The following is a 25,113-nucleotide window of genomic DNA, read 5'->3' on the forward strand; positions in this document are numbered from 1 at the left end:
TTGGGGAAAAAAGTGACGATTTAGAAACTGAGGAATACATATCTTCTTCTCAAAATACGTCCATGGAAGAAAAAAGGTGCACCTTAACAGAAGGCTAGAATTTAAGAAAGCAATATAAATAAATTGGCAGAGTATGAATGTATATGGAATGCGAGTTTTGAAATGCCTTTTCTCTCCCTAGTTGTACGTTTTCTCTCTAGGGACTACCGAATTCGAAAGGTTCAACTCTGCCATCGTGCAGTTTCTTTTTTGGTCATTTCGTGCAGTCCGTTTTTTATGTCTTGACTGGTGGCCTTGGCGAATCTGCAGCTCTTAGAGCGCCATCTGTTCCAAGAGTGCCAAGTTCTTGCCGGGAGTGACGTAAAGACCAGGCAGCCTGAATTCTCAAGACTTCCGGGGTAAATGAGTGGACTCAAATACGCGAACTGGAAAGACGGTAAGAGTAGTGTGAGTTTGGGTACTTTTTAGACACGGAAGGGGGATTATGCATCATCTGTCTTCACTTTATTCGCGCAGCTGCAGTTCCGAAATTCATCTCTCTGAATTACATTTCCCAAGAACAAGAAAATAAAATTAAAAACAAAAACCCTTTCTCAACTGTATAGTAACAACAAAATATTTACTCAGTCCATCAACTTAGTTTATACAAGGTGGGGATAATCCTGGCCTCCGTGCCTTTAATAGAATTTAAACTTTTCGTGTGTAGCTAGGAAATGTTTGTTTATATATATATATATATATATATATATATATATATATATATATATATATATATATATATATATGTGTATATGTTTATATATATATCCATTTGCTGCATTCATTTCTTCGAGACTTCACCCTTGTGTTGGAGCCACTGATGCAGTTATCCCCTGGATAAATGAGCTCCATATTGAGAAGTAATAATTCCACCTTCTGGCATCATCCACCTTGCCCATCCGTAGAAGGGATGGGGAAAAGAATTCCCAGGAAAATTTCCTCATTGCCACCTCAAAGCTCGTGTTCCCTCACCACCATATCGCTTGAGCCTTAATACAGCAAGTTACACAGTTTACATTCCCCTGCAAGTTCCAAATAGGAAGATGATCACATGTTGATCTTTTACTTTTAATAGTGAAAGTTGCTCCCTCTGGGGTGACCATCCTAACATTAATAGCCAAAGCCATGACATCAGACACTACTTTGCAAAAATCAAGCATAAAAACATTAGAGCCTGTAGGCAAAACCTAACTGGGTATAAATTCATCATCCTGCCAGGACAGATGTGTACAGTATTTTAAATGTGCTATCTCTAGGATAACTCTTGAACAGGACCAACTTGAAAACCAATAAATATCCATGAACGAAAAAAATCCTGCTAGGACAGTAAGTTTTTGTCACCAGTTGCATCCCAAAGGTTGGAGAGCACGGTTCTGGCTTCCTAGACAGTCAGATCCCTCTCAACATCTGGCAGCCCAGGGATGCTTTCCCACTGGCACTTCATTCATAACAATTACCTACACAGACCACCGCTCTAAATGTGTACTGGCCTAACCACTATGCCAACCTATGGCAACTCTTGAAAGCGTGTTAGGGAGAAAAAAAAGCAAATTGGCAACCAGGCAAAATACAGAATGACCGGGCGCTCTACAGTCATATTGGGCCAGTGTAATGATGACAAACAATCGTGTGTTGGTGCTCCAAGGGAAGAGAGGTCGGCTGCCAATTCAACTACATATAATCCTTCCAAAGAAGGGAGTACAAGACAATATAGTTCCTCCCTGAGCACTTATAATTGAGGAGTCCAACAGTAAGAAAAAGTCTCTTATTGTAATTTCATTCCACTTTTTATTCGGGTACTCAGTCTCCGATGTTCAACAGTACATATGTATTCAATCTACAGCTTCCACAGATGTTGATGTACGATAGAGCAATGTACAGCCAACACATGTTTTGTCATGTGTATTTACACACAATGACTTCTTCAGGGCTGTAATCCCAAAATAAAAGATGTTATCATCAATATCCCTATTTTGGATACATAGTGACTATAATCACCCGTGTGTGGTGGTGAGCCTCAGCAAGGCCTACCAGTGCAAGGGATTCACCCTTCTCTGCACAGAGTCCTCAGACCAATAGGAATTAGTTTGTACAGAACCTGGAATAGAAAATACAGAGTTTGTTAAACCTCATGAGGTGGAACTACATTCACACAATACCCTTCGGTAGTGTATGAAGTAGCACACTGAATGGAAGGTGCTTGGTCCTTTTATACCCACACAGGGGCTCAAAAGAAGGTGGTATAAGTACAAGGAGAAGGTTTTAGGTACATATAAGGTCATACAGAAAATGCACAGTCGACAAGTGGGAGGAGCTAACAGTTGCTAATTCTGGTGAACACATCCTGACAGTTAACGACTAACAGCAGCTGCATGGACAGCTGCAAGCTCAACTGAGCATGTGCGAAGGTGGAAGATGCTAAATATAGTTAGTTTCTAGGCAGATTACAAGAGCAGTTAACACTGAGGGAGGACAGAGCACATGGTGAGCACACTGTAGCACATGGCAAACAAAATGGAATCCACAAAACGGACAAGATAGCCTCCATATACAGGATGGCTTCTGCTAATGCTAACCTAATCTCTGCCAAATTACATCAGACGACCTTTTAGCATTAGCTGAAGACATTCGTTCATCTGGGTCAATCTAGATATGCATCCTGTACATTGATGCTCATAATCTCAGTGATCTCTTTATTTAGCATTTGTTAGGCTTTTATTTCTGCAACATTTCTTTTGGCAGGTGTACAAGCAGAAATGCAGATAGAGCAAAGCATGGGATCACATTATATACATACACAGCATGTAAATAGTATCATCAATAGTATACATAAGATAGTCAGTAGCTTCCAGCCCCAAGTGATAAAGAGTGTCCATATCCAGTTCGAAAATGTCCATGTACCAGTCTCTGGGTGAATCTCTGCAGCAATCCTATGCAGTTTTGATATTGCGTCGTATACTGAAGGTGAGTGATCTGGTATAAATACGCAGCAACTGCTACCGGTGATGCAACATGCACCACCTCGATCAGCAAAAATCACATCAAGCACCATTCTGTTCTGGAGTGCTACAATCCTTGCAATTTGCAGTTCTTCTGTAATGTTCCCAAGTGCCATAGCTGTTTGATTGGTGACAGCTTCCACAACACGAGTCAATCACCTTATCTTTCTGCTATTCAATGCAGCACCCACAAAGAAGAACAATCCTAAGTTAAAATCGACATATTGCTGTAGAGAGTGTTGGTTTGATCGACTTCGTCCATACTTATTGTTCTCTTATTTCGGTTCTTAGAGATGTCATTATAAAGTTTATAGTCTCTGAGATAAGATGCAGGTGCCAGAAACACAGGGGGCAATAGAAAGGATACATAGCACACACCAGACCACCCAACAGGTAGTTGATAATATCCCTTATTTCCGCGCGCAAAATAAGTATTATGTGAGGCTGTAAAACTGCTGTTATTTAGCACCTTCAATGGGCAGAACTACTGTATACTCACTCCTTCCTACTGGAATTCTCCCAACACTACTAATACACAAATCTGCCTTACCTCTTGTCACAGAAATTACATGTTCGTGAAGACCTATGGTGTCGAAATATTGTCAGGTTGATACTCTTCCCCTTCCCATTTAGTCCCTTTAGCTTGAGGATAACCATCTTTATCTTGATAGCACACTTTATTCAGACGAAATTTAACCCCACCTACTGAAGGCTTTCTGGAAGCAAACAAAAGTGCATACCAAGCTTGACATGAACCATTATGGGAAAACGGCAGAGGAATAAAAGGTGTTCCTCCTTTCTTTTGGTGTGCAGGTGTCATCCCACACACCCAACAGTTGGTAGTATTCGTGGCATTGTGTGTATGATGTAACATCTGGATGAATGTATTATTTAGGTAGAACTGTCGATGCTTCTGCTCATGGTACAGAAGCGTGAAGTAGTGATGTTCCACTGTCACTGGAGTAGTGGCAATAGAAAGCTGTCGAACAGGAGCCACTTTCTCAACAAACCAGGTGATTATTGCCATAACCACCAGAGCAACAACAAACCCTACAGCACAAATGATTCTTTTATTTTGCATTTTAGCAACAGCGATAATTGATCTTTCTACAAACTCGTTGAAACAATCGTTGGAGCTCTTATCCCTGGGCAGCCGTTGATTTCTTCACCACGGGCCAAGACGGGTGTCACTACTCTACGCAGGACTGATCCTCCCCCCTTGCCACATCGGCTCTCCGTTTCACTAACCCAGGTCGGTAGCTCAACCAGTCTTTTTCAGTACTGCAAATTCTTTCCTCGGTCTCAAGTGGTATCGCGATGCTCCAGGAATCGTGTGGTCTGGGAAGGCTTCTGCAGATTAGTCAGGTGAGATAGCTTGACCTTTCTCCGTCTCCAGAATCTCTCGATGGTCGGTGAACACAGCAGGTTCCACCAAGGTAGGTAGTACTCTCTTGCAGTGAGTACTATGGACCCAATTCTTTCGATTCGTCACTCGAACTGCAGTCCTTGTCGCAAGGAGCACTTGCTCTGGTCCTCGCCACCTCGGCTCCAAGCTGTTCGATCTGTCGAAGACCTTGACCATCATGTGGTCGCCAGGACGGTGTTCATGGGCCTCACCTGTAGATCTGTCAGAAAGAGCTTCTCGAACCTGTTGATGAATAGAGATAACTGTTGGTTAACTGTGCCAAATAATTATTCATCAGAACACATGGAACATCATGTATGGGGCATGGCTTAGGAACTCCCCAAATGTTCATTGGTCTCCCAAAGACCACTTCATATGGGGTAAGGCCAGATCGTGAATGTGGCACCGATCTTATGGATAACAATGCCAAGGTTAGTGCATCTGGCCACTTCAAAGACGTGGAAGCCAGTATTTTCGCCAAATTCAATTTCAAAGTAGCGTTGTACCTCTCCACTAATCCTGCTGATTGCGGGTGGAAGACTGCATGGAATTTCTGCTTGATCCCTAATCCTATCAGGACATGCTCAACAACTTTCCCAATAAAATGAAGTCTGTTGTCACTCCACAAAATTTTACAAACACCATATCTAGGGAAAAACTCCTTTAGAAGCACCTTCGCTGTGGTGAGAGCAGTATTATCCTTTGTAGGGTATGCCTCTATCCATTTACTGAAGGAACATACCACCACTAGGACGTATTTCAGATTATTGCAGCGTTCAAGTTGGATGTAATCCATCTGCAAAACTTCAAAAGGTACGGTTGGTGTAGGAGTCCTTGTCCCTTTACCAGGATTATACTGCCAACAGATCAAACAGGACTGTACTACTCTTTTAGCTGTGCTGGCAATTTCAGGATGCTCCCAAACTTGCGTAAGCAATTTAGTTATTGCTAGAGCTTCAACATGTGCCAGCCCATGTGCCATTTGAACCATAGGCTGTAAATAAGCAGCAGGCAATTTCCTTTTATTCAGTTCTCTGGTACGCCAACAGCCCTCATCATCTACCATTCCTTCTTTAGACCATTGCTCAAGTTCTTTCACAGAGGCAGATCTCTGTACATCCAATACTTCCTCTCTAGCATCATGCCAACGCTCAGCTTGCTATTTCACTATGTACATGGATGTAGTGCTTCGTTGCATCGCAGTCTCACGGGCTACGCGGTTTGCAAAGGCATTGCCTTGCCCTATTTTGTCAATGATTTTCTTGTGTGCGCTACACTTCATAATAGCAACTTTCTTTGGGTATGTAAGTGCAGTCAAGAGATTATGCACTAATTCTCCATTCATTATCTGCATCCCGTGGGATGTAAGAAAGCCTCTTTCCTTCCAGAGTAGGCCAAAATCATGAACCACTCCAAAAGCATAGCGGCTATTCGTGTAGATGTTCACACACAAGTCAGTGCTAAGTTCACGCGCTGGTGTCAAAGCTATTAGTTCAGCTGCTTGAGCCGACTTCTGTGGTATGCGAGCTGTTTCCACTACTGTCTCAAGTGTCGTGATTGCATATGCAGCTGAAGTCGTGCCATCTGGTAACTTGAAACAGGACCCATCAACCCACAGTTCCCCATCTACATCTGGAAGGGGCGTATCTTGCAAATCGATGCGACCCTTTGTCTGTTCTTCAGTAAGGAATATACAATCGTGAGGCTCCTTTGACTGAGACTGAGTCGCAGGATATGGCAACAAAGTGGCTGGGTTCAGTGTCGCGCATCTCTTCAAGGTAATATGAGGTGCTAACAGTGTCAATTCGTATCCTGTCAAACGGGCACTAGTTAATGTTGTGTCTTGGTCTGATTCTCAAGGGCATCTACTGCATGGGGTACTAGCACCAACAGTTTGTGTGACAAAACAATCCCTTCACTCTGACGTATGAACACAGCTGTTGCTGCAACTGAACGAAAACACGCAGGCAGTGCACGAGCAACAGGATCAAGGACGGCTGAAAAATATGCACAGGGACGCTGCTTGTCACCTTGTGTCTGTACTAGAACTGACAATGCACATCCATCTTTTTTGTGTACATAGAGTGTAAAAGGCTTTGTGTAATCTGGAGTGCCTAACACTGGTGCAGAACAAAGAGTTTGACATAACTGTCGAAAAGCATTCTCACATTCATCTGTCCATGGAAGGGGCACTGGAGTGTCGTTCATCAAAAGCGCTAGCAGAGGTTTAACAATGTGTGAAAATCCTAATATCCATTGTCTACAAAACGAGGTCAGACCAATGAATGCACGGACATCTTTCTGAGTGGAAGGTACTGTGTCTAAAATTGCTTGAATGCGATCTGGTGTCAGTGCACGGCCCTACTTAAACAGAAGGTGACCTAAGTAGGTTACCTTCGGTCTACAATATTGCATTTTCTTTCGTGACACTTTATGATGGTGTACAGCAAGAAAAGAAAGCAAAGACAAAGTACACTCTTCACACAGTTCAGGCGTATCAGCTACCAACAAGATGTCATCGACATATTCTATGAGAGCCACTCCTTTAGGCAAAACAAAAGAATCCAGCTGTCATTTCAGTGCTTGGCTATAGATACTAGGACTCTCAGTGTACCCTTGAGTAATTCTACAAAATCTGTATGACCGATTATTTAAAGTGTAACCAAACAAATATCTGCCATCAGGATGAATAGGGATCGACAAGAAAGCATTCTTCAAATCAGTCACGCTAAATGTAGTCGCTGTCGGGGGAACCAAAGTAAGTGGTGTCGTTATGTCAGAAACCACTGGGTATTGTGGTACTACAATCTTGTTAACTTCTCGCAAATCAATAATGAATCTGTAAATCCTAGTATCAGTATCCTTTTTCAAAATGGGCAGAATAGGACTGTTACAAACATTGTAAGGGTCTTCCTCCACAACCCCCACTTTAACTAAATCATGGACAATGCGAATGAGTGCTTCTTCGCCTTCCTGAGAAATTTTATATTGAGGTAAGCGCGGCAATGACGCGCCCTCCTTGACACTAATATGCACTGGTGGAATAACCATTTGTCCTACATCAGTGTCTGAAGTAGCCCACAAAGCACTAGGGAGTGAAGCTAATGCAGTATCTTCTTTAACCAAACAGGATCTCTCAGTCATGGGGTAGTTGTCATTCAAAATAACACGCACTCCTTCAGGGGAACATCGTATAGTAGCCCTGAAATACCAAGACCCACAATATTGTCTGGTGTGTTCGGAGAGAGCAAAAATGGACACGGAGCAGTGAACTTATCAACATGGAATGCAAGTGGTTGTGACAATGGGCTAAGGGAGGGTGTTCCATCGAACCATATCGATGTAATGGTTGAGCCAGACAGGGAAGCCCTTGGAACCAATTGTTTAGATAAGACGCTACGAGTAGCTCCTGTATGAACCAGAAACTGATCAGTAGAACCCAAAACATGTGCTGTAACATAGGGACCCCTCTGATCTACTGGAACTTCAACTGATTCCTTTACCCTATCCTAGGCAATCCTATGCATAAGCAGAATCTTGAAAATCAGACGGCACATAGTCGAACATTTGATATTGGTTCCTTCTATCAAAAGTGTTAAACCCATCCTGCCCACATGTATTAGCATCAAACCTAGCACGATCATTCGCGCTTCCTCTAGGCCCTGGATATCCTGAACGATTTCTCATTTGTCCCGACCAGGTGGACTCTGCTGAGCACGCAGCACGGGACAATCAGAAAGCCAATGTCCAAATTTTTTGCAGTACGCACACTGGTCAACAGACAAATTCAAACGAGTATAGGAAGGAAAGGACGAGCCATAAGATCCACGTCCACCTCTATCATTACCTCTAGAAAGCGGACCATAAGCCTGAGCCAACATAACCTTTGTTTTCAACTCTTTAGTCTTTTTATCCTCATTACCCTCCGCTTCTAATTCCTGGTGTTCATAATACTGAGCCATAGTCAAAAGAGAAACCGGAGAAGAGGTAGTCCATGAACTCTCACTGGCCTTTAGGCGACTAGCTATTACTGGCAAAAGGTTTGCGACATATTATCGACAAACAGATGCCTACCCGTGTCATCTGTCAATGACTGGCCACTAAAATTGTGGAATGCCTCCTCAAAGCGTGTAAAAAAATCTGTAACCGATTCATCTGCCTTTTACTTACACAATGCTAATACAGTCCAATCTATCTTTTTAGGGGGAATAATCGTCTTTAACTTAACTAATATAGCTGTAGGGAGATCTAAAATCAATTTACATGGTTTCTGTGCAGGCTCCCGCTCTATATCCATTTGTTCTAACTCTTTCCATAATGCCCCAAAAGTTGCACGATCATCAACTTTACGCACAGTTCTCCACATGTCAGGCGGCAATATCAATCCGAAAAACGAATCAATATCAGGCAAAGTCATGGTAGAAAAGCTAATAGCACCCTCAACTTCCTCATAAAAAGCTGCTGGATTGTTGCGTGGATCAGGCAATGCATTTTTAAGGGCCATAACATCCGCTCTATTCCAAGGAGTATAGACCCAATTATAAATAAAGTAACCCTTCGAATCGGCAGAACTTTTATCATCATCTGTTCCCTCGCTTCTAGGAGGAACATACAAAGGCGCGGCTTCCCGCATAGGTTTCGCATGAACTATCATAGCCTTATCTGTTCCAAAGATAAAAGCTTGTGCCACGCCGTTCTGCTGCATCTTTCGCCTTTTTCTCCTCTCGCAAACGGACTGCCTCAACACGTAATTTAACCTGATAGTCAGCCACCTGAGAAAAAGACCTTCACGTATTTGCTTACAATCATTTGCTATATCAACAGGCTCCAATTCCTCAGAATATTTCCTAAACTGTTCAACAACTTCTGCGGCAAACACCTCTGTAAAATACACTTGCTCCCGTTCCTGCCAATTCTTTATGTCATCTAAAAGTTCAGAGGCAGTATTACGGGCGGCCTTGCGAGCAGCAGATCTAAGCTCAGCAGAACACGCAGTGGGCAACATAGAACGAGTTTCTCGTGCTTTATCCTGATCTGTAGGAGATTCCTCATCGGACTTATGAGGAGCGGAAGGGAAAATATACGGAGGTGGAGAACGATCTAATAACAAGAAATCATCTTGCGGTTTATTAAGGATAGGATAAAGGGGTTGCCTAACAGCATATTGGCCAGTTACCTGTAAATGGCGCTCCCTATTCTCTCTCTCTTTTAGTTCTTTCGTTTCCTTGTCTTTTTAACTCTAATGCTTTCGCATAAATGTTCTTTCGCTGTTCTTTTTCAATCAAGGCTTGCTCACGCTTCATTCGTTCACTCACTTCTTTCTCCCATATACGCACACAGTCAAACATATCTTGCCTAGTCTTTTGCTTAAACATACATTGTTACACATACTGAATCTTTCGCAAATCAAATGACCCATGCATAGGCCAACGCAACTCAGGATCCTTACGAGTATATTTATTCCATAAACGTGCTGTACATTATAGAAGAAATATCATACTTAATATACATATCCCTATCAGGCGTCCCCTCCGGGGGGGCCGGTTGTGCTTCAGCGAGTCTCAAACTGGTACCTTTACAAAAGCAACACATCCTACGAAGTGTGCTGGAAACAGGCATGCCAAAAATAGTGCAAAATATGCAGTATTCTAATCAAAGTAGCGCTTAAGGTACTCTTCGTATTTTGCGCCTTTCAAACAGATTCAAATAGAGAAAAATCTCCTCATTACCTGCCTATATAAATTGCAATTTATATATTACATACATACAAATACAAATATTGGCCAATCATACAAATCTAAAGCCGCAGTAAGTGTTACTAAACTACCTTACCAATCCAAGGCATCAAAAACCAACAGCAAGTGCCGCAGAACGTCTCTTACCAATCAAATGGTGTCTAGGTTCCAACTGCCAAGTTCTCAAATCGACAAAATGGTCACTGCACGGCGAATCAACAGAAGAGATCTCAGTCGAGGACTGGCACCACCTGGATGGTCAGATCAGAAAGAAAGGAAAAACGCAGTGGTTGCCAAGACTCGGGTCTCCTCAGGCAGCGATCGCGTCCAAAGCGAGATTCCAATCCTTCGTCTCGACCACTCCTTCGGGCATCCAAGTCACCGATGAGCCCTGCGTTGGAAGCGCCAATTTGTGGTGGTGAGCCTCAGCAAGGCCTACCTGTGCAAGGGATTAGCCCTTCTCTGCACAGAGTCCTCAGACCAATAGGAAGAAGTTGGCACAGAAACTGGAATAGAAAATACAGAGTTTAGTAAACCTCATGAGGTGGAACTACATTCACACAACACCCTTCGGTAATGTATGAGGTAGCACACTGAATGGAAGGAGCTTGGTCCTTTTATTTATTTATTTATTTATTATTACATTTCTTAAGCGCTCAGCTACCCGTGGGTTTCCCGGCGCTTTTATACCCTTACAGGGGCTCAAAAGAAAGTGGTACAAGTACAAGGAGAAGGTGTTAGGTACATATAAGGTCATACAGAAAATGCACAGTCAACAAGTGGGAGGAGCTAACAGTTGCTAATTCTGGTGAACACATCCTGACAGTTACAGACTAACAGCAGCTGCATGGACAGCAGCAAGCTCAACTGAGCATGTGCGAAGGTGCAAGATGCTAAATATAGTTTGTTTCTAAGCAGATTACAAGAGCAGTCAACACTGAGGGAGGACAGAGCACATGGTGAGCACACGGTAGCACATGGCAAACAAAATGGCTGCCAGAAGTACAAAATGGATTCCACAAAACAGACAGGATAGCCTCCATATACAGGATGGCTTCTGCTAATGCTAACCTAATCGCTGCAATCAAGTTTCCATCACTCAACCAATAGCTTTTTTTTGGTAAACTTTATTGAACTTCAGCACAGGTCAATGAAGTATTGCAATCAGGAATATCACAACCACAAGTCCAGTAGTAGAACAGTTATCATTACATTGCAGTAAGTTACTTTGGTATACAATGTGCAATATACATGACAGCTTTCCACTGTATGAGACCCCCTGACGTATCTCTGGAGTACTATACGTTATGTTATCAGAAGCTTATTCCAAGTGCGCCTATCCACACGTACAGCCTTTCCGAGTGCACAAGGAGTCAATCGCATCTAGTTCACAATATCGTGCCATGTGAGTTTCTCAACTACCCCATTCGTCTTATCAGATGCTTAGTGCCTAGTCTCGTATAGTAGGGTCTGTCACTTCCTCATCGTTCACTGTAGTGGCCAGATACGTACGATAAAATTCCCATACGTTTTTGGGACGATTACGTGGAGGAAGAAGTTCACTATAGTGTTCAGTCTGTGTGCGGCAATATATCATGTCTTTTGACCAGTTCGCTAATGTAGGGGTCGGCCACTGGACCATCTCATCGCAACCTGTCGTCTAGCGAGCAGCAGCCCCATATCTATCAATCGCCAAGTTGGCTTCGGGAGAGGAAGTGAATAGCCCAGTAAGGCTAGCAATGGATTAGGGCCGTTGTAATGATATCCCCCAGAGTCTGGAAGATCTGGGTCCAGAAGTTGGCAACCCCCGGAGAGAGCCACACTTAAGTTTCTGATGAAAAGGAAGAGATGACAGATTATCCAAAGTTCATTAACTCAGCACACAGCCAATCACTACACGTAGGCCCAACTACCTATGTTGTCTCTCGGGGTATAATACACTCTATTGAGAAATTTGAACTGTATTAGCCTGGCTTAGTACTCTCACAACAGTACTTCCACATTCTGTCATCTATATTTTTGCCTATATCAATTTTCCATGCTAGTCTGGCCTTAGTGTAGTGATTGGCTCGATTGTTCTGAGTTAACTGATATACTTTGGATACAATCTTCGTCATCTCTTCCGTTTTCATCAGAAACTTAAGTGTGGCTACCTCGGGCGGTTCGGCCATATAAGTACCCAAAATTTCTTTTAATAATTGCCTCATTCTGTGATATTGGAACCTGGCAAGAGAAGTATCCTTTTTTTTATTGGACATCAGATACAGAAACAAACAAATCAACGTAACGAGTAGTCACATCAACAAGAAAAGGAAAAACGAGCCCATATCTGAAGCCAACATTTTCCCTCGAATTTTGACCCACCCACCCTCGGTGGATCCCAGCAAAGGAGAGTAAAACAAAAACTTCTAAAACAGCAACTGACACTAGCAACCTATGTGTATATCCACTTGTATTAACTTACTCTTTGTTCAGCCATTTAGGTAAAGAGCTCCATATCTTTTCGCCTTTTGCTCTTGCACAACTCCCCCTTTTTCTAAACACAGACATTTCCCAGTTGTATATAAATAATAGTTTACTAAACCAAACATGTATCGAGGGTCTAGCCAAACCGTGGCCAGGCACAGCCGAAACACTGCCATTTCATTGTATACCATATTCCGATCTGCTTCTTCCATTTCTTGGTTGGAGATCCCTAGCATAATGACCAGGGGGGTCAATGATACAACATAGCCCAATATGGATTCCAGGTAGTGTTCCATTTTGACCACTAATTGAGACAAACCAGGACAGGTGGCAAACATATGGGTACAATCTGCAGCCAACAATCCGCACCGGGGGCAGTGTATCCCAGAAGCAACCCCCCCCCCCCCCATCGGTGAATACGCGCCGGAGTAATATATAAGTTACACCAGGTCTTAAAACATTGTACCTGCAGATTGGCAGAAATACATGTGGTTGGACTAAACAAAAGGGATTCTTCGCATTCACCTTGCCCAGCCTGTAAACTGGTTTACCATCTCTCAAAATGCTTGGCCAGATCATCCCCCATCTTCTCATTAATAAGTTTATAAAGAGTAGCTGTTGTGGATTGGGCCCCGATGATTAGATATAATAAAGGAATTTGATCTCGATTATTGAGTCTTTTGGTAAAAAAATCCCGAATCTGCAAATATTAAAAAAATATTTATTTTCAATCCTGAATTTTTCTTTCATAGCCTCAAAGGGGAGCATTTCAGCGTTCAGGATGAGGTCTCCTATACACTGAATACCATTATTGACCCAATTCCTAAAATAGACATCTTGAAATATTGCCGGGAGTAGGGAATTATTAAATAGAGGAGAATACAAGTGAACCCGCCCAATCCTGAACTTTTTCCTGATCGTGGTCCAGACCCTATAGGCAGCTAATAATACCTTAAATGTAACCCTCTTGTAATAAGCAAAATCTAGTACCCAAAATTTCTTTTAATGATTGCCTCATTCTGTGATATTGGAACCTGTCAAGAAGAGTATCCTGCTGTCCCTGCTTCTCCACCCCATCCCATTTTTTCACCACGCCCCCCTCAAACATGTCTCCTATCGTTTCAATAAATGATGCCAGGCGTGGACTGTTGGAGTGATGGAGTCTAGTATACCCGATCTACTGTTCGGAGGCATAAAGAGAAGTGCCAGTACCGGGAGCGGTGCCGCCTCTACGTTCTCGATTTGCAAGTGCCGTGTGTCTACAGGGCCTTGAATCCAGTAATGAGCGTGTACGCACTGAGCCACTCTATAGTACAGATCTAGGTCCGGCGCCCCCAGTTCCCCCAGGTGATATGGCAGTGTCAGTACGTCCCACCTAACTCTTGTATGCTTCCCCGCCCAAGCTAATCTAATTGATAAAGATGTAAGTGTTTTAAAAAAGGAGGACCGAAGGATCATCGGGATATTATTAAACAGGAACAAAAACCATGGCAGTATGACCATTTTCATGATCGAGACCCTACCCGCTAATGACAATGGCAATCGAATCCAGCGCTCAATATCAGATTCTAGCTTGCTGATCGCTACACCATAGTTTTCCTTCATTATAGTCTCAGAGTTCGTATGAATCTTAATCCCAAAATACCTCACGGGCTCGGTCATCCATTGCAAAGGGAAATCGGGGGTAAAGTAGGAGGTAGCGGGAGTAAGAGGGAAAATTATCGACTTGGTCCAATTCACCTGGAGGCCTGACATTGTCCCGGATCTGACTACTTCACGTAGTACGGGGATAAGTTGCATTCTGGGTCTCTGACGTAGAGTAACGTGTCGTCCGCATAAGTAGATATAGCTAATTCATACCCCGGAAAGCGAAGACCTCTATATCTGTGATATTCCCACATCGCACAGGCCAACGGTTCAGCGATAAGTGCATAAAGCAACCGAGATAACGGGCATCCCTGCAGAGTACCCCAGGTAATTTGTATTTTATCGGTGCCCATGTCGCCTATTTTTATTCAAGCCACTGGGTTGTTGAACAGGACTCCTATTAATTGCAGGAAGACTCTGCCCAATCTGATTCTGGTCAGAACATGCTTCATAAAATTCCATTGGACCGAGTCGAATGCTTTTTCCATGTCCAGAAACACAGCCACAGCTTGCACGTCCTGCCTCGTATGCTGAATGGCCCCAAAAACTGTCCGTAAATTATATGTCAGATTTCTACTGGGGACGAAACCGGCCTGTTCCGGCACCACCAAAATCGGAACAAGTGGTGACAGACGATTCACCAGTATTTTAGCATATATTTTCGTGTCCACATTCATTCGGTGTCTCTCTCATAGATGGAGGCATTTGGCCTCTTTCGCTTATTTCCTCAAACAGCGTGCGCAAATGTGGTATAAGTATATCTTTGAACTCTTTATAAAAGGCGACCGTAAGCCATCGGCGCCAGGGGCGCTGCTCGCATGCATTCCGGACAGCGCCACAGTTATCTCTTCCGTTTCAACAGCCTCATGAGGAATTCTATGTGCATCCGTCAACCAGGGAAGCTTTATGTGCGTCAAGTAGTCCGGTCTCTCTGCGTCGAAGTCATCCGCTCTGAAGGAGTACAGTTAGGTAAAGTACTGTTTGAACCTGTTCGCTATTCCCTTAGAGTCCGTAATGGGCACTCCCTGCTCATCATGGACTACCACCACCCCCATTGTGTCCCTGCTTTTTTTTAACAAAGTAGCCAGAACCGAGCTATGTCTTTCACTTTTCCCATAGGTACGAGCTGTGGCATATTTGCCAAGGTGTTTGAGTTCTGTGTCAGCCGTGTCATGATACTCTTTCAGGAGTTCCTGAAATATCTCCTGCTCATACTCATCAGTGTTAGAGACTTACGTCTGTTCTAGCATCTTCAGTCTACCCTCTAAATCAGCAAGGCACTTCGGTAGAGATTTAAGCACACCAGAGTGTTTGGACATAGCAATCCCTCTGATAAAAACTTTAAATGTTCCCTGCACCACTGAGAAGGTATCAACTGACGCTATATTACATTAAAAAAGTATCTATCGCTTCTGAGAGCTCCTATTTGAACACCATGTACAATCGGGAATATGGAGGAAATCGCCAAGTGAAAGGCGGGATACGCTTGCAGGGACTTTCAATTACCAGTAACACCAGGGAATGATCCAAATAAGTGCGGGGTAGTACTGTGCAGCCGCAGATTTGTGTGTGTAAGTTTTCAGATGCTAGCCAGTAGTCAATTCTAGTGTGTAAGTTTTATTGAGAGGAATAGTGTGTAAAGCATATTATAAATACCAAAGGAGGGAGTGGAGAGAGGGTGTCCTAACGAATACCTGGGATGGATTCGTCCTCCCCTAATAATTATTAATAAACAAATTAAATCCACTCACAAGAGATTGGCGGTGGATGATGAATGATTTTGGGTCAGATGTGTTTCCTACATGGGTGGGAAGCACATTGTGTTTCTTAAATACCCCTCACACACCAAAAGGGCCCTTGGTGTCATGCTTCATCATAGGGTCTTCGCGCCCCTCTACGGGACGTGGCATGCTACTAACTAGCGGATATGCGGGAGCACTGATGTTACCACTATGTGTAGTGTGAGAGGGGGTGAGTGGTAGGGTCAGGAGTGGATAATGAGTGAGTGTTAAAAAATACCTAGCATCTGAGGAGTAGAAAGGATTTTAATAGGCCTCGGTGCCAGTATTATTAACAAGCATTTACATTGCAATGGTCTCGGCATAATTAAAGGTAGAGCTATTGGCATTGCTCATGACATTTCTTTTCTTTTTTTTAAAATCATAAATAAATGGCATTGTCATTTAAATGGCCAATAGTTTAATCGTTAAATAAATGGCATTGTCATTTACAATGCCAATAGCTACACCCCTACACAGAGCCACCCTCACACAGACAGAGCCACCCACACACCGAGACACACACACACACACACACACACACACACTCACAACTCACACACACACACACACACACACCCCACACACAGCCCCCCACACACACACAGAACCCCACACACACACACACACAAAGCCCCCCCACACACACAGAGCCCCACACACACACACAGAGCCCCCCACACACACACACAGAGCCCCACAAACACACAGAGCCCCCCCCACACACAGAGCCTAGCTGAAACAAGATTTCCACTGCGTTATGAAACGCAAAGCAGTGGTGACGACAACCGCCTGTGCTTCCAGCTAGGAAAGTTCAATTCATGTGTACTCTCACTACTTGTAGCCACTTTAAAATGGTTTCACAAGACTAGCTGTCCCGTAACACGGATATAGAAATAGTAACTATTTTATTTATTTTTTATTTTTTTATTTTTTTTGTCCTCATATATGCCACCAGAATTCTTATGCTCTAGATGGGTCTCGCTGTTGCCTCTTATACTGTTGTTTTCGTGTCCGCCCCGGGAACAGTATCATAGCAGACAGGAATGTCCCAGAGGTAGGCTGCTTTCCTTATCCCACTCCTCAAAGCCTATTTTGGGCGCCCTAGGCATAGTGGAGGACAGGACCGACACAACCTCTGGCATAATCATAGGACCGCTCACTTGTTTATCCAGATCACCAGTTTAGACCAAACATTTTCAGTGCTCTCATTACGACCAGCCAAGTCCATTTTACATACTTCCATTATGTGTTTCAAGCATATTACAAATCTCGGAGGAGACGCTGACTTCCACTCCATACAAATTTGTCTCCTTGCAATGACTATTATATAGAAAATAAACTTAGTGTCTAAACTATGAATATTATAATCATCCAGTAAGCCAAAAAAATACAAGTCTGCGAGAGCAAGTAATAGTTATAGAAAGTACGTCACTCAAAAAATCCATTATCGCTTTCCAATAATCTTGAATAGCTGGACAATCAAGGAAAATATGGACATCATCAGCAGTACAATGATTACATCGGGGACAGTAGTAATTATTACGAGTAATCTTATGCAATTTGGCCGGAGTCCAATAGACTCTATAAGCCGTAAACAAGTGATTACGTCTTAAATTGGCTGGTTTAATTAGCCTCTGTGAAAGGGTAAAAGGGTCTGACCAAACTTTGCAGATTTCCTCAGGAGGGTCAGGTATACAGTTTCCCCATAATTTTTTCACCTCCAAGTGCAAAATACTATCCTCTTCTGTAATCATTAGATTGTACCAAAATGAAAGTTCTTTTAACCATTTCCCCCCCCTGCCAATTGCATCAAGAATGTCTGTATCTTTCTCCCTTTGCATATTTTGACTAGACCACCAGGCAGATAATTGATAGTATTTGAACCTAGTCAGCTGGCCATTAGTTAATTGTGCTAAAGAGTTCCAGTTCACTAAGCCTGAATCTCCCCAGAGATCTCCCCATTTTTTTAACCCGGCTGTTTTCAAAGGTTGTGAAAGTTGATCTTGAAGACATTGAGGTGTACCAGGAGAATCCCATATTGGAGTGTGCGTATGATAATAAGGGATATCGAATGTCCTCCTGAAAAACCCCCAATTTCTTAATGCAGTCAGTAGGATTCTGAGACGAATTTTTAAAAAAAAATTCTGGTCTCCAAACTTAAATAAAAAGAAATCATGGTCATAAGGTAGATCGTTTAATAAGGCTTGAAACAGGCGGCCCGGCGATGATGCATCTAACTTATTTGCAAGAAGCCTAAAATTTTTAAAGTGGAAGGCATGGCAGTATAACATTAAATCCGGGAGGGCTAACCCTCCAATTTTTAAGCCCCTTCTCAGCTTCTTCCATGCAATTCTAGTGGACTTGCAGGCCCATATGAATGATCCAATTTTGCCCTGTAAAGTATTAATGTCTTTAGGTGAAAATGATAGAGGGATGCAGTTGAATAGGAAAGTCAATTTTGGAAGGATTGTCATCTTAATTAGATTGACACGACCATATATATTCAAAGGCAGGCTCCCCCATCTAATTAAGGTTTTATTAATGTATTTAGCCACCTTTTGCCAGCTAAGTGATGTAATGTCTTTTACAGATTGGGTTAAGTGAATTCCCAGGTACCTCATTGTCTGTTTTGCACCTAATATGTGTATGTTATTATTCCATCCCATAATCTCCGTTTTCTCCTTATTTATCTGGTAGCCTGACAGTTTCCCAAATTCTTCCGATAAGAGAAACAACCTTGGTATTGCTGCTGAATGATCAGAGGTATATAAGAGAAGGTCATCAGCGTACAATGCCACTTTCAGAGACAGATTACCGAGCTGGAATGGTTGAATTATGTTGTCCTCTCTGATTCCACACGCAAAAGGCTCCATATACACATCGAACAAAAGGGGAGATAAGGGGCAGCCCTGCCTGGTTCCACGAGATATATCAAACCACTCGGATAGGATTCCATTAACTAAAACCTTCGCCTTTGGATTATGATATAATGATCTGACCGCCTCTATAAAGATAAGAGGGAACCCAAATGCCTCCATTGTGGCCCATAAATACTTCCAGTTGACCTGATCGAAGGCCTTAGCCGCGTCTATGGCGATCAGGGCAAGCGGAAGATTTTTAGTGCTGGCATAATCTATGGCTCCTATTGCTTGAAATGTTAATTCATTTAACTGTCTCCCTGGTATAAAGCCTCTCTGGTCAGGGTGAATTATGGATTTTATAACCTTCGATAGTCTAGTGGCTAGAATTCCAGAATAGATCTTCATATCAGTATATAGCAATGAAATGGGTCTATAGGACTCTATTCTTTTTGAATCTTTGTTAGGTTTTAGTATGAGCGTTATAATGGCTTCTGCCCATGAGGGGGGTGTAGAGTAACCATGGATTAATAATGAGTTAAGAAGATCCCTTAGCGGGGGTATTAGTTAATCTTTATTGTCTAAATAAATCTCCACTGGTAACCCGTCTGAGCCTGCAGCTTTCCCTCTTTTCATTTTCTTCAGTTGTCCCAAAATTTCCCCTTCTGTGATCTCACTTTCCAAATAAGCTTTATCTGTTTCAGACATTTGCGGTAAATGTTTTGTTGCCAGCCAGGATTCTAAATCCTCCCCCTTTGGATCTTTGTCTTCCGTGTAGAGACTACTCATAAAGGACCTTGCTTCTCCTCTAATCTCTGCATCCGTTTCTATCAAATCCCCTGTCTGCCGTTGTACTAGGGCTTTAATGTTATTTCTCGTTCTCTCTTCTCTAGCTTTCCAGGCTAGGAGGGCTCCGCACTTTTCCCCGTATTCAACATTTTTTAATCTACTAGACTCCCATTTTTCTTTAAGAATTCTCTCATCTGAAATTTTTAACCGAAGTTGTAAATCTGTAAGTTCCTTCCCTAGCGAATGTACTCTACTGGAGTTCGTTAGGATTGCATTTTGTAGTTCAAGATCCTTACTTGATATTGCTATCAAGTCTTCCTTTCTTATTATTTTCCTACTCTTTCTCTTATGATTCATTAATGAACTTAAGACTCCCCTCAGATAGGCCTTGTAAGTTTCCCATACGACTTGGAGGGAGGAAGTTCCTGAATTTATTAAGAAGAATTCTAATGTTTTGTCTTTAACATCTACTTTTATTTGTTCATCTAATAAAAGTGATCTCTCCAGTGTCCACCTAAGTTTTAGGGGAGTTGTATTCAGTTCAATTACCATTTCCAAGACAGCGTGGTCCGATAGTCCTGTAGGTGTAAAGGAAAGGTAATTGATATCTTTGAGAAGGTGTTGATCGACTAAAAAATGATCTATTCTTGAATAATTCTTATATTTCTTACTATAAAAAGTAAAACCTAATTGAGTTCTATATTTTTTCCTCCAAACATCAACTAGGGTAAAATCTTTCATTAAGACGTCCAGGATAGCAAGTGATTTTAAGGGAGCATGATATTTGGCTTTAGAGGTTCTATCCAACTTTTGGTCAAAGACCAGGTTAAAATCACCGCCTAAAATTAGAGGGCCAGTTGTCATGAGTAATGCTGTTTCAAGTTTGGACAGAGGGCTCGGATTATCCTCATTTGGACCGTAATATACTGCGATTGAGTAAGGGATGTTTTGAATATATATTTCAGCGACTAACCATCTTCCCGATTGGTCTGTCTCAAAATTTCTTAGAGTTATCCCTCTGTTTGCTCGAATTATGATAGAAACTCCCCTTGTGGCACCTGCTTGCCTGGAGCTAATTATTTCTTGAACCCACCGTGACTTTTTAAAGAGAGAATTACACACTGCGGCCTCTAAGTGTGTTTCTTGTAGCATTATGATTTGGGCATCAGAATTTTTTAAGAATTCACAAATTCTGTTCTGTTTTATTTTTTCCCCTAAACCGTTAATATTCCAAGACAGGACCTTTAACTTATATGAGTTAATCATGAGTCTAATATCCACTCATACCCATCCATGCCTCTATACAAAATACATTTGTTTATATATGAGGATTTTTTTTCCTTTAATTTCCCCCTGACCCCCCCCCCCCACCCATTCAACCCCTCCCCCCTGAGGAACCCCCTCTGCATACCTGGCGATGACTTCGCCTTTTCGGCGCAGCCGGGTGGTGTCCGCGACCAATAAGCTAAGTTTTAGCGAGACGAACTAAGTCAGAAATAAATCATATCCCCTGTTTTATCATGCAACAATTTTTATGCAATAGTTTGGTTTCTCGTGTTCCCCCAACCTTTTTTTTTAGTCCTTAGTTGGTCTTAGTTTGGGTATTCCCTTTGGGATCATTTTTGGAACTTGCAAGTGCCAAAACCGAAGGACTCGTGTATTCACGAGAAACATCGTAATCGATAATCCTTTGAAGTTTGAAGCTAGACTAGAGAGCGAAGATGCCTGGTCTTAGCAGACTTGGAAATTTGTTTTGTCTTGGTTGTAATAATAGGGACTCCCGATTGGAGGACTCGTGTCCGGTTCCTCCGATTGGAACTCCAACTTATGAACTGTATGTGAAACATGGAGTAGGCCCCATCACATACAATGAGGTGTGGATCAAATACACCAGAAAAGATGGTGTTTTAAAATGGCCCCAATATGGTAGCTTTGATACAGAAATCTTAGATAACCTCGAAGTTAAACTTTTTAAGAAGAAAGCCCGGCCGGCGATGTTTGACTCTTTCCGCCTATGGCGTAAGGAAGCCAAACAGAAGGAAATTAAATTAGCAAAGAAAAATAAGAGAGAAAGGGGTATTTCGATAATGCAAGCTGCTATGCAGTTTAAAGACAATGAAGAAGAACAGATGAGTGAGCAGTTGCACAGGCAACGTAAAATGGTAATAGATAAATGCTATCCAGTTTTGCCTCCTCCTCAGCAAGATGCAGCAAAAGAGCTTGAAAAAGATCCGTTAATGGCGCATTTATTAAGTTTGCCACCCCCCTATGCGCAAAATGCTACTGCACCTCCGCAACCTTTAGTTGCGCAACCTGTGCCTCCTGTTCCTCCACAGCACCCACCAGCTGTTCTTCAGCTGGCTCCTGCTCCTTCGGTGTAGCCTCCTCAAGGCCCACCGATCACATCTGCTTCACCTGTGCTTTCTACGACTTTGCCTAGTGCACCTTCTATTTCTCCTAATGATCCCTCTGCTATTGCCTCTGCCCCTGCCTTATCTCACGCTGTTTTTCCACCCGTTCTTCCGTCAGTTTCTCCTTCCGTTCGACAGAGAATGGCCAACACTGTTACTAATCTTTTCTCACCTTTTTTCGGGTCGCCTAATACGACCCCTAACATGGAACGAAGACAGTTGCGAAGTCAACTGCCTGACTATCGAGAGAGAGATTTACTGAATGGTTTAGCGCATAAATGGGTTATCGACGCTGTAAGGTATGATGTAGAGTCTGTCATGGAAGTCTTCCGTCAATGGGAAGCAGCGAAGCAGAGATATGTTTTTGAACAAATGTGTGTTTTTCTCTGTGAAGATTTGGAAGACAATGATCTGGAATACAACCCGCCCAAGTTGTGTCGTGTACGGTTTGAGTTCGCAGAGGGCATGATCGTAGGTCCCGATGTCGAGAGAGCGGTTGAGACATTGTTGTCGTATCGGAGTAAGGGGGGCACTTCTCGATCACTATTTGAGCATGACGCATCCGGTAGGAAAAAGGCGCGACAGTATCCCATGAGAGAAGTTCCTCCAGTATGGAAGGAAGAAGTGGCCGCTGGTCCTGGTAATGTTCCACCACTTGTGCCAGCACATTTTCAGCGTGTGTGGGTACATGTTCCTTGGAAGCGAGCTGAAGTTTTGGCCCTTAAACAGACATTGCCTGATCCCCGTAAAAATCCCGCAGGGTACTACAAAGAGTTGTCACAGACTGCTGGGTCATGTATCATGAATTTAGCAGACATAGTCATGTTGTTTGGGAACGTTGTTCCACAGCCTCTATGGGGAAAGATTCGTCATGCAGATCATGATCAGGAGTTAGGTGACTCATGGGCTAATATTACTGCTGCAGATGGCCGACAGGTTGGTGGCGCTAAACCCGAGCCTTTAGTAGCAGACCTCCCTGGTAGGATTATTAATTACATGAAGACTTTAATGCTGCCATGCGAGTAAATTGGGATAAATTGTCTGCATGTAAGCAGAAGAAAGATGAAACGGTCTCAGATTTCTTCACCAGGTTTGAAGAGACTTTTGTCGACCACAGTGGTCAAGATATGAGCACAGAAGGTGGTCAGCGACTGTTCGTCGATAAATTCGTGCACAATCTGCTTCCAGAGTTGTGTAAAAAGTTAAAAGACTCAGAGAGTTCTTGGGCAGTTTCCTCTTCAGCGCAGATATTGGCTACTGCACAATATTACGAAAATCGAGACAAAGACGAGAAAGATAGAGCAGAAAAGAAAACTAAGGAGCTGAAAACGAAGGTTTTGTTACAGCAAGCATATCCGCCACGTGGTGGTGGTGGCCAGAATAGTGGAGGTCAAAATAATAGTGGTCAGAGTAACTATCAGAATAATTATCAGCAGCCTCAACAGTATCAGAGGAACTCGCAAAGAGTTGAGTATACTCAACCACGTGTCCCTGTAGGCCCCAATCAGTGTTCATATTGTAAGGAAGAGGGTCATTTTAAGTATAGTTGTCCTATTTTATTACAGCGTGCAAATGGTGCTTCTGGTGTAAGAGGTCGAGGTGTTCAACAAGCGTCTAGAGGTGAGGACGTGGAAATTTCCCCCAGAACACACAGTCTCTTCCACCTCAAAATTCGATGAATAGGTTCGATCAGCAGAATAACACATCTGGTAGGACAGCTCAGTACTATGCTGATGATTACTATGCAGAAGATGAGTATTCAGAAGGTAATGATTGCTAGGACAGCCATAGACAAAGAGAGGGAGTTGTTTCAGTTCCAGTAGATCAGAGTGGACCTTACGTTGAGGTGATTACATCAGGTGTGTCAGAGCCTTTTCTGTTGGATACTGGTGCTACAAAGAGTTCTATTATGCACTCCAAACTCCCTGGCGCACCTTTGTCTGGCGAAATGAATATTTCTGTAGGTTTTTCTGGCGCCCCAGTTAGAAATCCAATTTCTGACCCTTTGTCCCTTTCTGTTGGACCTTGTGAATTCGAAGCACCCCTTATGCTGACAACAGGTTGTGGTGAAAACTTGCTAGGATTAGATTTGCTGAAAAGACTGTATGCGACTTTGTACTGTTCTCCTTCTGGAGTACAACTTACACTGGGTAAGAAAGTGGTTTCTCCAATGTATTTGTCGAGGGATAAACTTCCAACAGAATTGCCATCTCTCCCTAATATTCTTTGGGCTACTGGTCCTAATGATGTGGGTCTTTTAGAAATACCACCATATGTTGTAACATTGAAAGCCAATGTTAAAATACCACGAATTCCCCAATATAGAATTTCTAGTGAAGGTGAAAAAGCTTTGCTAGCGATCGTTTACGATCTAATTGAAAAATATGTCATTGAAGAGACAAGAGGCAACGTTTGCAATAGCCCTGTTCTACCTGTTTTAAAACGAACTGATCCTTCCCAATCACCTGTTTACAGATTTGTGATTGATCTTAGAGAGGTCAATAAAATAGTTGAACCACAATTTCCAGTTGTCCCCGACATTACTGCCCTATTGACTATGATTCCAGCTTCTGCCACCTGGTTTTCGGTGATTGACTTGAAGAATGCTTTCTTCAGCATCCCGATTGCTGAGGAGAGTAGGGATATTTTTGGTTTCAGTTTAGGAGGTCGCAGCTTCCGCTTTAAACGCGCCCCCCAGGGATACTGTGAAAGTCCATCAATATATAGTCAAGCTCTAAAGACACAGCTTGATACAATTGTTTTACCTAAAGGTGCTACCCTCATTCAGTATGTTGATGATTTGCTTATTGCTGCAGATACTGAGGAAACCTGTAAAGAAGCCACGTTGTCATTGTTGCGTCATTTGTGTGATTTGCATCACAAAGTGTCCCTTTCCAAATTGCAATATTGCCGACAAGAAGTGACCTACTTAGGTCATCTCTTATCGAAGGAGGGAAGGAAACTGACCCCAGAAAGAATTCAG

At 42.7% G+C, this 25,113-nt stretch overlaps 1 protein-coding gene across 3 annotated transcripts in view; it reads left to right on the forward strand.

The window, feature by feature from the left end:
- Positions 1-336: 336 nt before the first annotated feature.
- LOC144820313 (putative serine/threonine-protein kinase pats1) overlaps positions 337-25,113 on the forward strand; it is a 299,277-nt gene continuing 274,500 nt past the window's right edge. The window contains exons 1-2 of one of the 3 annotated variants that reach the window (XM_078677890.1): positions 405-436; positions 4,125-4,290. The gene's annotated coding sequence lies outside the window, so the exon portion shown is untranslated. Of the gene's footprint in view, positions 437-4,124; positions 4,291-25,113 lie in introns of all 3 variants that reach the window. The other 2 variants (XM_078677888.1, XM_078677895.1) reach the window with 2 other exon arrangements.

The sequence above is a fragment of the Lissotriton helveticus genome, chromosome 1_1 (assembly GCF_964261635.1).
Source record: "Lissotriton helveticus chromosome 1_1, aLisHel1.1, whole genome shotgun sequence".
In the NCBI taxonomy this organism is placed as follows: domain Eukaryota; kingdom Metazoa; phylum Chordata; class Amphibia; order Caudata; family Salamandridae; genus Lissotriton; species Lissotriton helveticus.